Genomic DNA, 13365 nt, shown 5'->3' with positions numbered 1-13365 from the left:
TAACAACGCAGGATCCCCTGGCGATAATGCAAAAGCCCAACTTTGTGGGTCACCCCGCAGTAGAGAAATAACAATTTTAACTTGTTGTATATGATCACCAGCAGAGTGAGATCTCAGAGACAAAAACAATTTACAATTTTCTCTGAAACTCAAAAACCGGGATCTGTCTCCGGTAAAGTATTCAGGCAGAGGAATCTTCGGTTCAGACATTGGAGCAAGTATAACAAAATCTTGTAAGTTCTGTACTTTTGTCGCAAGGTTATTCAAACCTGCAACTAAACTCTGTGGATCCATGATTCAGATGGGTGTAACCCAAGCCATTCAGAGGTTAAGAGGAGAGGAGGAAAAAAAAAAAAAGGCTGAAGACTGCAGTTTAAGCAAGAAATACAATGAGCAACCAGGGTGCACTTTCAAACACAGAAAAAAAAAAAAAAAAAACTTTTCTCCTCCTTCCTGCTTTAGTGCATATTTTACACATAGATTTTTTACTGGCCGGCCAAACTGTTATGATACCCCAATGGCAGGGGGAAAAAATAACAAACGGACTAGCTCTCGGGTGATGGAAACTAAGTTGACCGTGACCTGAACCTGACACAACACTGGAAGTAGCCAGGGGATGTACCTACGATGCCCTAGACACCACGCGCCAGCCGGAGATCTAACTACCCCTATAAGAGGAATACACAGGCCTGCCTTACCTCCAGTGATGAACCCCAAAAGGTGATAGTAGCCCCCCACAGATATTGACGGTGAGTTCAGAGGAAATGACATACGTAGGATGAACAGCAGATTTAGCACAGTGAGGTCCGCTTACTAGATAGCAGAAGGACAGGAAAGAGTTACTTCACGGTCAACTTAAAAAACACTACTCAAAAAACACCATCCAGAAATTACTTTAAACTCCAGTGACAACTCATGCCACTGGAGTAGTGATTTCCGTCCACAAGAGCTTCCAGCACTGAAGAGTCACATTGCAGATAGCTGGACAAAAATAGCATTAACAAGAAACGAAATTCAACTTAGCTGAACTGGAACTTGAGGCAGGAGAATGCAACAGAATGCTACTGATACATTGTTGGCCGGCATAAGACTAACAGCCAAGCAGCCTTAAATAGGAAACTCCCCTAAAGGGTGGCGACAAGTAATCAGAGATGGAGGAAGGCACATAAGAGGCACTACCATAACAGACCACCGGGGGAGCCCACAAACTGAATTCACAACACCACACCATGAGTTTATCTCCTTTTATGCCCATTGCAGCCAATGACTCAGATGTATTCTTTGCAGCATGACAGCATGAGATAGTGCATTGTCAGCATGAAGATGCTTCTGCTCCTGAAGGCACATTTCTGCTTTTTATACCATGAAAGAAAGTTGTCAGTCAGAAACTCTATATACTTTGCAGAGGTCATTTTCACACCTTCAGGAACCTTAAAGGGCCCTACCAGCTGTTCTGGACCAAAACATGACTCCTCAACCTCCTTGCTGACGTCGCAGCCTTGTTGGGACATGGTGGCCATCCACCAACCATCCACTACTCCATCCATGTGGACCATCCGGGGTTGCTCGACACTCATCAGTAAACAAGACTGCTTGAAAAATAGTCTTCATGTATGTCTGAGCCCACTGCAACCATTTCTGCTTGTGATCACTGTTTAGGGGTGGCCGAATAGTAGGTTTTTGCACCAAAGCAAGCCTTTGAAGGATCCTACACCTTGAGGTTTGAGGGACTCCAGAGGCACCAGCAACTTCAAATAACTTTTTGCTGCTTTGTAATGGTATTTTGGCAGCTGCTCTCTTAATTCAATGAATTTATCTGGCAGAAACCTTCCTCAATATGCCTTTATCTGCATGAACTCTGTTTCAGTCATAAATCTCTTCATAGTATGATGATCACTCCTAAGTTTTCATGAAATATCTAATATTTTCAAACCTTGTCCAAGGCATTGCACTATTTAACACTGTTCAGCAGCAGAGAGATCCTTTTTATTTCCTATATTGCTTGAAACCTGTGGCCTGCTTAATAATGTGGAACATCATTTTTAAGTAGTTTTCCTTTAATTAGAATCACCTGGAAATCCAATTATCACATGTATTTAAGATTGATTTCAGTGATCCATTGAGCCCTGAGATACAATACCATCCATGAGTTTATTTGAAAAACAAATTGATTAAATCTTTATGACACTTAAATCCAATTTGCATAATAATTTGGAACACAGTGTATTTAGTTTTTTGGAGTACTTACTGTCTGCGGTCCCTCCTTCCAATTGTCCTCCACCGAGCACACCAATGCTGCCTGTGTACTCCTGCCACATAATGGAAGCTGCATAGCACCTTGGTGTTGCCCTGTGTTATTTTCCAGAGCTTCAATCTTCAGGCTTTCGGCCTTTATTTGTAATATTAAACTGCATTTGGCCTACTACTGTGGTTGGGCCCTTAAAACGGTGTCTGCCGCTCCTGTGTTTTATTCTCCACTAAACAAACCAATGCCGCCTGGTTAGTCCTGTTACCAATTTTGAACTGCATTTATCCCACTTTATTATTTGGGCCTATATCTGTGTTTCATCCTCATCCTGCCCATTGCCCAGCCAGTGCTAGATGACTCTTGTGGTACATTGACCCAGACCACTACATTCCCCTTGCACGCTACACAGCCACAATCTGACCCTGCTGAAAGTCAGGCTCCGCTTCCCGCATACTATACCACCTTACACAGGGACAAAGAGAAAGGTGCAGAAGAAAGTGCATACTCATTGACGACGTCACAGGCACAGGGCCCGCAGAAGTGTCGCTGCCGGTGGGAGGCGCCCCCGCCATGCAAACACACCGCCATACTTTGAGGGGCCCTGTGCCAGTGCCAATGCGAACGAGTGCCCCCCCCCCTGCTTGCTCAGGATCACAGCACTTGCAAAGTGGAAATACTTACCTCTCACTGCTCCACCGCCGTGACGTAGTGCACCTTTCCTGGGCCCACTAAAAACTTGAACCGGCCCTACCCCCACAACTTTAGCCAAATGACCTCCAATTTCCAATGCCTAACTATTATTATAAAGTTAATTAAGATTGACAAGCTTCACAACCAAGAATGGATGTTTTTGCCATCAAAATGGGCACTGTAGGTGTTTTCCTGGCCCCCACTCACTGCCGACTATGCTTCCCCATTGACTTGCATTGGGTTTCGTGTTTCGATCGATCCCCGACTTTACGCGATTATCGGCCGATTGCACTCGACTCGACTTTTGAGATAGTCGGGTTTCGCAAAACCCGACTCGACCCCCAAAAAGTTAAAGTCGCTCAACTCTATAGGTAACAAGATTACATTTTAATGCCGGTGTGCTAACCAAGTGTCTTCGGCATGCTCGAAAAATATGTTGGAGTCCCCGCAGCTGCAATTCTCGCTTGTGTTCTCTTATCACTACTGCTCAGTAATTTTTGAATAAAAGATGTATTTAAAAATCTACATTCTGTTTTTGCTTTTTTCTCCAAACAAAAGGGATACAAGAAGGAAAAAAACAATAAGACCACAATATTGTTTGAGGACACTGTTGTTTTTTTATGGTCCAAAACCAATCTGCATCCTGCAAGAAAAATAAAGGTTCCTTCTAGGAGGTCACTCTTCTTTCTTTTGGTGGGATCCCTTTCTCCAGATGTCAAAACTTTGAATAGCGACTCGAATTTTAGATTTAATCCTCATGCTCCAATTCTGGAAAAAAAATCTGCCAACGTTAGTCTGAACAGGGACTATAGTGAATATTTTCTTGGAGATCTGGAAATTTCCAAGCACAATATTCTGAGGTTTTCACCAGTGTCAACTCATGGGTCCTCACAGATTAATCGTTGATTCTATGTGTCCCTCATGAATCCACAATACAAAGGGTTGTCCACCATGAGTTGTCCACCATGACTCCACCGTGCACGAGGTGTAATGGCTTCCATGAAGGTCGTATGATAAAGGTATACAACTTCTATGGCAGGATAAATCTACATGATAAGCCCTACCTTACCCCAGGCAGGTGTCACGCTCCACAAATAACACATGCAGCTCTGCTACATCCAACAGAAGGCAGTCATGCTCTGAAGACAACAAGTATACGAACCAAGCAGCAGAATCGCAGTAAACAAGAGCAGCAGGGCCAGCGTCCCGAGGCAGCGCATGGTGGTGTGGTGCTGATGCCCAGATGATCACACTGCCCCTGCATTTATCCCCTGATACCATACAATAGAAGGGAGGGGGCAGCGTGCCAGGGCTCAGATAATGCACAGTGTCACTCCGTGCCCAGTCTAGACAACAAGCAAGCTGGATTTCTACATGTTCCGAAGAGAAATGGGTCAAAACAGACTTTTTTTTGTACTCGGAAAATGCAAAAAAACCCATCAATATTTCAGAAAATTTGAATTTAACCAGTTGTTGTAATAATTAGTGCACTGTGTATGATCAGCTCCTGTCTTGGTGACGGGTGGTCCAGTAAGGAGTGGCTGGAGACCATCTTTGTGAGAACATAGTGTCCTGGAGCCCTCAGGTGGAGCAATGTTGACAATAATTACAAACCCAGTAGGTTACATTCCCATTAGGCATCTCCACTGTGAATCTCCCGTAGCGGTAATTGATTCTGCGAATAACGCTGCGGCTTTTTCTGCTGCAGATATCATTGCAAGTTAATAACTGGGGGATCCGCACATTTTAATCTTTTGCATTGCAAAGGTTGAAATTCACGAGTACATCTGCAGCATAAATTGACATGTTGCGCCTCTCACCCGGAGTGAGTGCATTCTGCAGCATGCGTTGTCATATGATTCTGCTTTAAAATGCAGCAGGTTTTCCATAAGTGTATGTTTTTGCACAATGGGAGCATAGCCTTGCAAAGAAGCCTATCTAGGTGATGCATTTGCCCTGGGTACATCTGATTGGACTGTCCGGCTGCCTGATGTGGTGGGTTGAAGTGTCTCCCAGGTGACTGCATTTCGCTTGCTCCCCCTTGGCCATTCTCCAAACTGTGGAAAATGCCGACTCCCTAGATTGAATTGCCTTTCAGGAACTAGCACAATTGAAGCAATTCGGGGTCAGGGCAACGTCAACATCACTTCTGCGTTGCACAGATGGAATACACTGCTATATAAGTATCAGAAGAGAAGAATATATGGCTTGGTATCAGTACTGATAATGGTTCTTTTTATATATTCATGTACTGATAGTGGTTATGGTAATGTATTTATATACCAATAGTGATTATGCTGCTATATTTCTGTACTTTTGGTTCATCTGTTAATGAATTTCTGTACTGATGGTGGTTCTGGTGATGCATTTCAGTACTTTCAGTACTTTTGTATTTATGTACTGTTGATTGTTCTAGGGCTTCTGATGATGCATTTCTGTATTTTTTGTTGTTCAGGTGATATACAGTGGGGGAAACAAAGTATTTAGCCAGCCACCAATTGTGCAAGCTCTCCCAATTTAAAAGATGAGAGAGACCTGTAATTGACATCATAGGTAGACCACAACTATGACAGTCAAAATTGAGAAAACAAATTCAGAAAATCATCTTGCCTGATATGGCAAGATTTATTTTGCCTATTATGGTGGTAAATATGTATTTTGTCACCTAAAAACATGCAAACTTTCTGGCTCTCACAGACGTGTATCTTCTTCTTTAAGAGGCTCCTCTGTCCTCCATTCATTACCTGTAGTAATGGCTCCTGTTTGAACTTGTTATCTGTATAAAAAGAAACCTGTCCACAACCTCAAACAGTCACACTCCAAACTCCACTATGGTGAAGACCAAAGGCAATTAAATGAGCATTTGAAGAATGGCGCCATTTTTTGGAGGGAACACTTCACCCAGTCATGGTGATCACAGATCACAAAAATCTGTTGTATTTAGAATCTGTGAAGCGTCTCACACCTAGGCAAGCTAGGTGGTCTCTGTTCTTCGCCAGGTTCAATTTCTATATTACGTATAGGCCAGGAAGCAAGAATGTCAAGGCTGATGCGTTATCCCGCTGTTTTCCGGGGGGTGGGGATAATTGTGAGCCAGGTCCTATACTACAGAAGGGTGTAATTGTCGCCGCAATTAATTCGGATCTTGAGAGAGAGGTGGTAGAGGCGCAGGGGGACGCCCCAGCAGCCTGTCCTTTAGGTAAACTTTATGTTCCTGCTAATCTTCGTCTTAGGGTCATCAATGAACATCATGATTCGGTTTTGGCCGGACACCCTGGAAGTAAAGTTACCACGGACCTTCTCACTCTGCGTTTTTGGTGGTCTGGGGTAAATCATGATGTACAGGAATATGTCGCTGCCTGCAGTGTGTGTGCGCATTCCAAGACCCCTCGTACTCGCCTGTCTGGGTCTCTCCAACCTCTGGAGATGCCCAATAGACCTTGGACCCATTTGTCAATAGACTTCATCACTGACTTGCCGGTTTCTGAGGGTAATACAGTTATTTTAGCCGTAGTTGACAGATTTAGCAAGATGTCACATTTTATTGCCTTTCCCGCGTTACCTAATGACAAGACTCTGGCACAGATCTTTATCAAGGAGGTTGTGAGACTGCATGTGTTCCTTCAGATATTGTGTGAGACCATGGGGTGCAAATTATTTCTAAGTTTTGGAGGGCTTTTTGCAGCCGGCTGGGGATTCATTTGTCGTTTTCTTCAGCTTTTCATCCTCAATCCAATGGTCAGACTGAACGTGTAAATCAAAATCTTGAAACTTCTCAGGTGTTTCATTTCAGAAAATCAGGAGGACTGGGTTAAGTACTTACAGTTGGCAGAGTTTGCAATAAACAACTGTACTCATGAGTCTACTGGTAAGTCCCCGTTTTTCAGGGCATATGGTTCTCATCCTCAATTCAGTTCATTTAATAGGAAGGATTCCTCAGGGGTTCCTGAAGAGGAGAGGTTTTCTTAATCCATCACGTCCGTATGGCAAGGGGTTCTTGATAAATTAAAGAGGATGAGTTCCAGATATAAGAATGCGGCTGATCGGAGACGTATGGAAGGTCCGGACCTATGTGTGGGTGATTGAGTTTGGTTGTCCTCAAAGAATATTAAACTGAGAGTTCCCTCGTGGAAATTGGGCCCTAGGTTTATTGGCCCTTATAGGACTGTGGCCGTCGTCAATCCTGTTGCATTTTGGCTGGCTTTACCTCAGTCGTTTAGGATCCATAATATTTTTCATCGCTCCTTACTCAAGAGGTTTGTGGCGTCACCTAATCCATCACCTTTACCTCCCTCTCCGGTCCTTGTTGATGGAAATCTCGAGTTCCAGATAGCCAGGGTCATGGATTCTCGATTTGTTCGCCGGTCTCTACAGTATCTAGTACATTGGAAAGGGTACGGTCCTGAGGAGAGGATGTGGGTACCTGCAGCCGATGTCCCTGAGGTTAGGTTAGTCAGGGCATTTCATACAGCTCATCCTGAGAAACCTGGTCCTGAGGTTCTGGAGGTACCTCGTAGAAGGGGGGGTACTGTCACGGGGCTACTGCGACAGAGAGGTTCCAGAGAACCGCAGCACTCTGGGCCTCGTTCACACACGGTGAACAGAAGCTCTTCTGAATTCTGACCTGGCTGTCTTGTACCTACGCATTAAGTGTGATCTATAGAATAAATCGATCTCCACTATGGTACTGATATAAAACAATCAATTTTGTGGATCCTTTTGTGGATTTGTACCTTTCTTACATGTAGTAATTCAATTTTTTATGTTTTTATTACTATGTTTAATAAAATTGATTGTATTATATCAGTACCATAGTGGAGATCGATTTATTCTATAGATCACACTTAATGTGTAGGTTCTAGTTGGATGGTACATATACCCTTCGTTTGGGAGGGATTTGCTATTGTGGTATATTGAGCAACTGTGTGTGAATATACTGGCTGTCTTGTGCCAGCAAGGCAGGAGTTAAACCTTGTTGCTGAAGTTGCTGAGAGCTTGGTTTCTCAGCTGAATTGGTTTTGGTAATCTCCTCTCCTATATAGACTCAGCTTTGACTACAACTGTTGTCAGTGATCAGTTATGCTCCCTGGCTTGAAGTGGGAAGCAGCATGGTGTTAGGAGCTTGGAGGTTTATTTACAGAGATTGTTGTCTGCTGTTTTGGTTGCATGTTAAACCTGTTTTCCTTCCTAAGTTTTTTCCTCCCTCTTCCCTTCTCTGTGTTTCCTCTGTGGCTGTGTGAGCATTTGGTGAGTTTGAGATTTTAGTTACCTTGTCTGCATACCCTGTTTACTTGTCATATTAATCCACTGGTGCAGTCCTCCTCCCTGGGGGGGGGAGAGGGGGCCACTGATAGGGCCTGCACAGGAGACAGGGATACGCTGGCGGCTCAGGCCTCCTAACCATTATAGGTACCCCTGAGATAAGGGTAAGCCAGGGCCCCTTTATAGTGGCAGGGACAGGTGTGAGTCCCAGTATGCCGTCCTGCCCCTTTATCACCGTTAACGGCATGAGATCCCCGGTCTGGTGTTCACTGGTTGGGCCCAGTCCTTTTGTCTGCCCTTAGTCACAATGAGGTCAACATTGACACATGGTAAAGTTTTAATATTATACAGTGTAGGACTGTCCCGATCAGAGTTACCTTTACGCGGTGGGATGGCTTTTGTGCTATTTTTTGATCAAAAAAGAGTATTACTGAAAACTCTGTGTTATTTAAATGCACTTTTGCTTTTTTACTTAGTTACATCAGGGTTTTTGCTTACTTTTTCTCTTGTAGGTTTTAACAACTGAAAATATGTCTTATATTTTAGGTTCTTCAAAGTAGCCACCTTTTGCTTTGATGACTGCTTTGCACACTCTTGGCATTCTCTTGATGATCTTCAAGAGGTAGTCACCGGGAATGGTTTTCACTTCACAGGTGTGCCCTGTCAGGTTTAATAAGTGGGATTTCTTGCCTTATAAATGGGGTTGGGACCATCAGTTGTGTTGGACAGCGTTCCATATAAATTCCAGTCAATTTTGCATTGAAAAGTAAAATGGCGCTCCTTCCCTTCCGAGCTCTGTCATGCGCCCAAACAGTGGTTTACCCCCACATATGGGGTATCAGCGTACTCAGGACAAATTGTACAACAACTTTTGGGGTCTATTTTCTCCTGTTACCCTTGGTAAAATAAAACAAATTGGAGCTAAAATAAATTTTGTGTGAAAAAAGTTAAATGTTAATTTTTATTTAAACATTCCAAAATTCCTGTAAAACACCTGAAGGGTTAATAAACTTCCTGAATGTGGTTTTGAGCACCTTGAGGGGTGCAGTTTTTAGAATGGTGTCACACTTGGGTATTTTTTATCATATATACCCCTCAAAATGACTTCAAATGAGATGTGGTCCCTAAAATAAAATGGTGTTGTAAAAATGAGAAATTTCTGGTCAACTTTTAACCCTTATAACTCCCTAACAAAAAAAAATGTTGTTTCCAAAATTGTGCTGATGTAAAGTAGACATGTGGGAAATGTTACTTATTAAGTATTTTGCGTGATATATCTCTGTGATTTAAGGGCATAAAAATTCAAAGTTGGAAAATTGAGAAATTTTCAAAATTTTTGCCAAATTTCCATTTTTTTCACAAATAAACGCAGGTAATATCAAATAAATGTTACCACTATCATGAAGTACAATATGTCACAAGAAAACATTGTCAGAATCACTGGGATCCGTTGAAGCGTTCCAGAGTTATAACCTCATAAATGGACAGTGGTCAGAATTGTAAAAATTGGCCCGGTCATTAACGTGCAAACCACCCTTGGTGTTAAAGGGTTAACCCCTCTGATGCCTCTGTCAATAGCGACAATGACATTGAGGAGCATCGCACAGGGAGTGAGCACCTTGGGTGTTTCCATTACACATTTGTGCTTCCATGGTGACCCCGGGCCACAAGATGGCTGTGGGGTCCTTCAGGGTCCTGGAGGAAAGGTGGCTTGTATCCCATCCTGGGACAGTATAAAAAAAATTAAAAATATATTAAAAAAAAAACCCGAAGAACAAAAAAAATTGAAAAATATTATTCCAATAAATACATTTATGTAAACGACCCGACCTATAGAACTGTCTCACTCGTTAACCCCTTCAGTGAACACCGTAAAAAGGAAACAGAGGCAAAAAACAATGCTTTTTCATCATACCGCCGATAAAAAGTGCAATAAATGTGATCAAAGAGGCGAGTGTAAAAAAAACATGGTGCCGCTGAAAATGTTATTTTGTCCCACAAAAAAACAAGCCCCCATACAGCTCCATCAGCAGAAAAATAAAAAAGTTATAGCTCTTAGACTAAAGTGATGCAAAAATAATTAGTTTTTCTATAAAATAGTATTTATTGTGTAAAAGCTGCAATGCATAAAAAAATAAATGTGGTATCGCTTTAATTGTACTGACCCGAAGAATAAAGCTAAATTATCAATTTTATCACATGTGGAATGGCATGAAAAAAAAATCCTGAATTGCTGTTTTTTTTTCTTTTTGCCTTTCAAAAATCAGAATAGAAAGCGATCAAAAAATGTCATGTGCGCAAAAATGGTACCAATAAAAACGTCAACTTGTACCACAAAAAAACAAGACCTTACATGACTCTTTGGGCCAAAATATGGAAAAATTATAGCTCTCAAAACATGGTTATGCAAAAACTATTTTTTGCAATGAAAAGTGTCTTTTAGTGTGTAACAGCAGCCAAAGATAAAAATCCAATATAAATCTGGTATCATTGTAATTGCACCAACCCAAAGAATAAAGTCGCCAAATCACTTATACCGCACAAGGAATGGTGTAAAAAAATGAATAAAACCAATTCTTCACCTGCTGTGGATTTGTTCATTCTGCCTCCCAAAGATCGTAGTAAGGCCCAACTCAAATTTATCCTGCTCTCTGCTCTGAGCGCTTACACTGGGGTTTCTGTGTAAATCTCTGAAATCCTTGATTCAGGTGGAACCTTCAATGGAAGATTCCCTATAATGAGGCACAAGCAGTTCCTGTGGAGGCCATAGGATCTGTGGTCTGGCAGTGTTTGTCTTTTAGGTGAGCATAAAAGTTTTCTGCACTTCTGAAAAGAAGGACACGGCTGGACAGAGGCCAGATGGAGTCCAGAGTAACTCTGCTGCCTCATTATAGTGAATGGATCCCTTGGGGGATTCACCCTTCAAACCACTCAGAGATTTTTATGGAAACCTCAAAGTAAGTGCTCAGTGTAGAGCGCTGGATAAATGACATGTCGCGGCTTTAAGGTGGGCTCAGCGCCGGAGCCCACCTTAAAGCCGGGGATCTGCCAGCTGATGTACTATTCCGTCAGCTGGCAGAAAGGGGTTAACATAAAAACACAATTTTTATTTAGAAAAGTCAATAAACTTTTTTTTATAATAAAATTCAGGAATAGGTCCTGGAAATAATAGAAGGCTGTAAACTCCTATATGTTGGTAGCAGCGAGGAGTACAATGACAATATGGTTGTGCAAATCACAACTAATTGATATCAGAATAGGCATACAATTGACTATTGGATCTAAGAGTTTATTACATGAAGGATAATAAATGTATCACACAAGGAACTGCACACTCTTAGTTTTATAATCCTGCCATTTCCACTAACAACTCATCAGAAAAGCAAATAACCAATTGCAGCAACTTAGTGTTACCAGCAGATGGCATGAAACATTTATAGGTGTAAAGTGCTTGTTCTTATAGAAACCATCGGACACAAACAATGAAGATCACTGTAGTATACTGAGATAACCATGTGTTTAGAAATTAAACATAACTATCATCATCATTGAACCTCATTAATAATACATACATGGGTGCAATTGTTTTAAATCTTATTAAGTAGACAAGAAGACATATTGCTGATTAGTGCAATGATTAAAATTATATCTGCGCATGTCAGATGTCATTAGCTGGCTATCTATCATGAATACGTTACTTGTAAATGCTAGCTGAAAAAATGATAAACGACTTTTAGCATACCTGTTTGGTAAACCGCTGCGTAAACAGAGTGTAGGGAGCTCCTGCCTTCTGCCTCGACGCGCACTTTTCGCCCAGCTTCTTTGGGGACCGATGTTCGCGAATGTCCCTAATGTTCGTCAAACATGTTCGTTGTACATACTGAACCCCACTGAATTCAATTGGAGGCAAAACCAAACGCATAGATAACACCTTCAGGTGGGCCAAAAAGCTGCCAAAAGAGCTCAAATTAGGGTGAGACACCAGGAAAATGGCATAAATTGACCGAGATTGCAAATAGTATAATTAGGTAGCATGGAGGCCTGGGACAGGGCCAAGACCAGCATTTCTGGCTGAAACATTGATTAGCAACAGGTGGAGGAGTGACAGGTGTAGGCCTGGTGCTCTGAGATGTCTGCCAAATTCAGGCAACACACATGAAGGAGATCTAACTTGGAGTCCAAACATATCTAAAAATTAGAGGTGCACACCAGGAAAAGTGACAAATTGACCCAGAGTAGAAATTTGATAATAGCACAGCAGCAGTCAGGCATGGGCCATGCATGAAGTATCGGGGTCTGGGCCAGCATTTACAGCTTAGAGGTTAAAGGTACTGTCACACTAAACGATATCGCTAGCGATCCGTGACGTTGCAGCGTCCTGGCTAGTGATATCGTTTAGTTTGACACGCAGCAGCGATCAGGATCCTGCTGTGATGTCGCTGGTCGCTGAATAAAGTCCAGAACTTTATTTGGTCGTCCGATCGCTGTGTATCGTTGTGTTTGACAGCAAAAGCAACGATACCAGCGATATTTTACACTGGTAACCAGGGTAAACATCGGGTTACTAAGCGCAGGGCCGCGCTTAGTAACCCGATGTTTACCCTGGTTACCAGCGTAAAATGTAAAAAAAACAAACAGTACATACTCACATGCGTCCCCCGGCGTCCGCTTCCCACACTGACTGAGCGCCGTAAAATGAAAGTGAAAGTACAGCACAGCGGTGACGTCACCGCTGTGCCCTGCTACTGCCGGCGCTCAGTCATTGCAGGAAGCGGACGCCGGGGGACGCATGTAAGTATGTACTGTTTGTTTTTTTTACATTTTACGCTGGTAACCAGGGTAAACATCGGGTTACTAAGCGCGGCCCTGCGCTTAGCAACCCGATGTTTACCCTGGTTACCCGGGGACCTCGGCATCGTTGGTCGCTGGAGAGCGGTCTGTGTGACAGCTCTCCAGCGACCAAACAGCGACGCTGCAGCGATCGGCATCATTGTCGCTATCGCTGCAGTGTCGCTTAGTGTGACGGTACCTTAAGTTTCAATTAAGATGAGGTGGGTGAGGGATCTGTGTAAGCCTTCTTTGCTGGGAGCTCTGATACCTCATGCAACAGCTCAAAGTGCTTCTCTGCTCAGCTACACTCAGGTGGCAGAAATATCAGCTTTGTA

The 13365-nt window shown here is 42.7% G+C and overlaps 1 long non-coding RNA gene across 1 annotated transcript in view; it reads right to left on the bottom strand.

The window, feature by feature from the left end:
• The window catches only part of LOC143785838 (uncharacterized), a 36298-nt gene that overhangs the window by 11157 nt on the left and 11776 nt on the right, over positions 1 to 13365 (bottom strand). Inside the window, exon 2 of the long non-coding RNA XR_013218108.1 lies at positions 11943 to 12150. This is a non-coding gene — a long non-coding RNA (uncharacterized LOC143785838). The remainder of the gene's footprint in view (positions 1 to 11942; positions 12151 to 13365) is intronic.

The sequence above is a fragment of the Ranitomeya variabilis genome, chromosome 7, assembly GCF_051348905.1.
Source record: "Ranitomeya variabilis isolate aRanVar5 chromosome 7, aRanVar5.hap1, whole genome shotgun sequence".
NCBI lineage: Eukaryota > Metazoa > Chordata > Amphibia > Anura > Dendrobatidae > Ranitomeya > Ranitomeya variabilis.
This window is presented reverse-complemented; position numbering and strand designations above follow the sequence as displayed.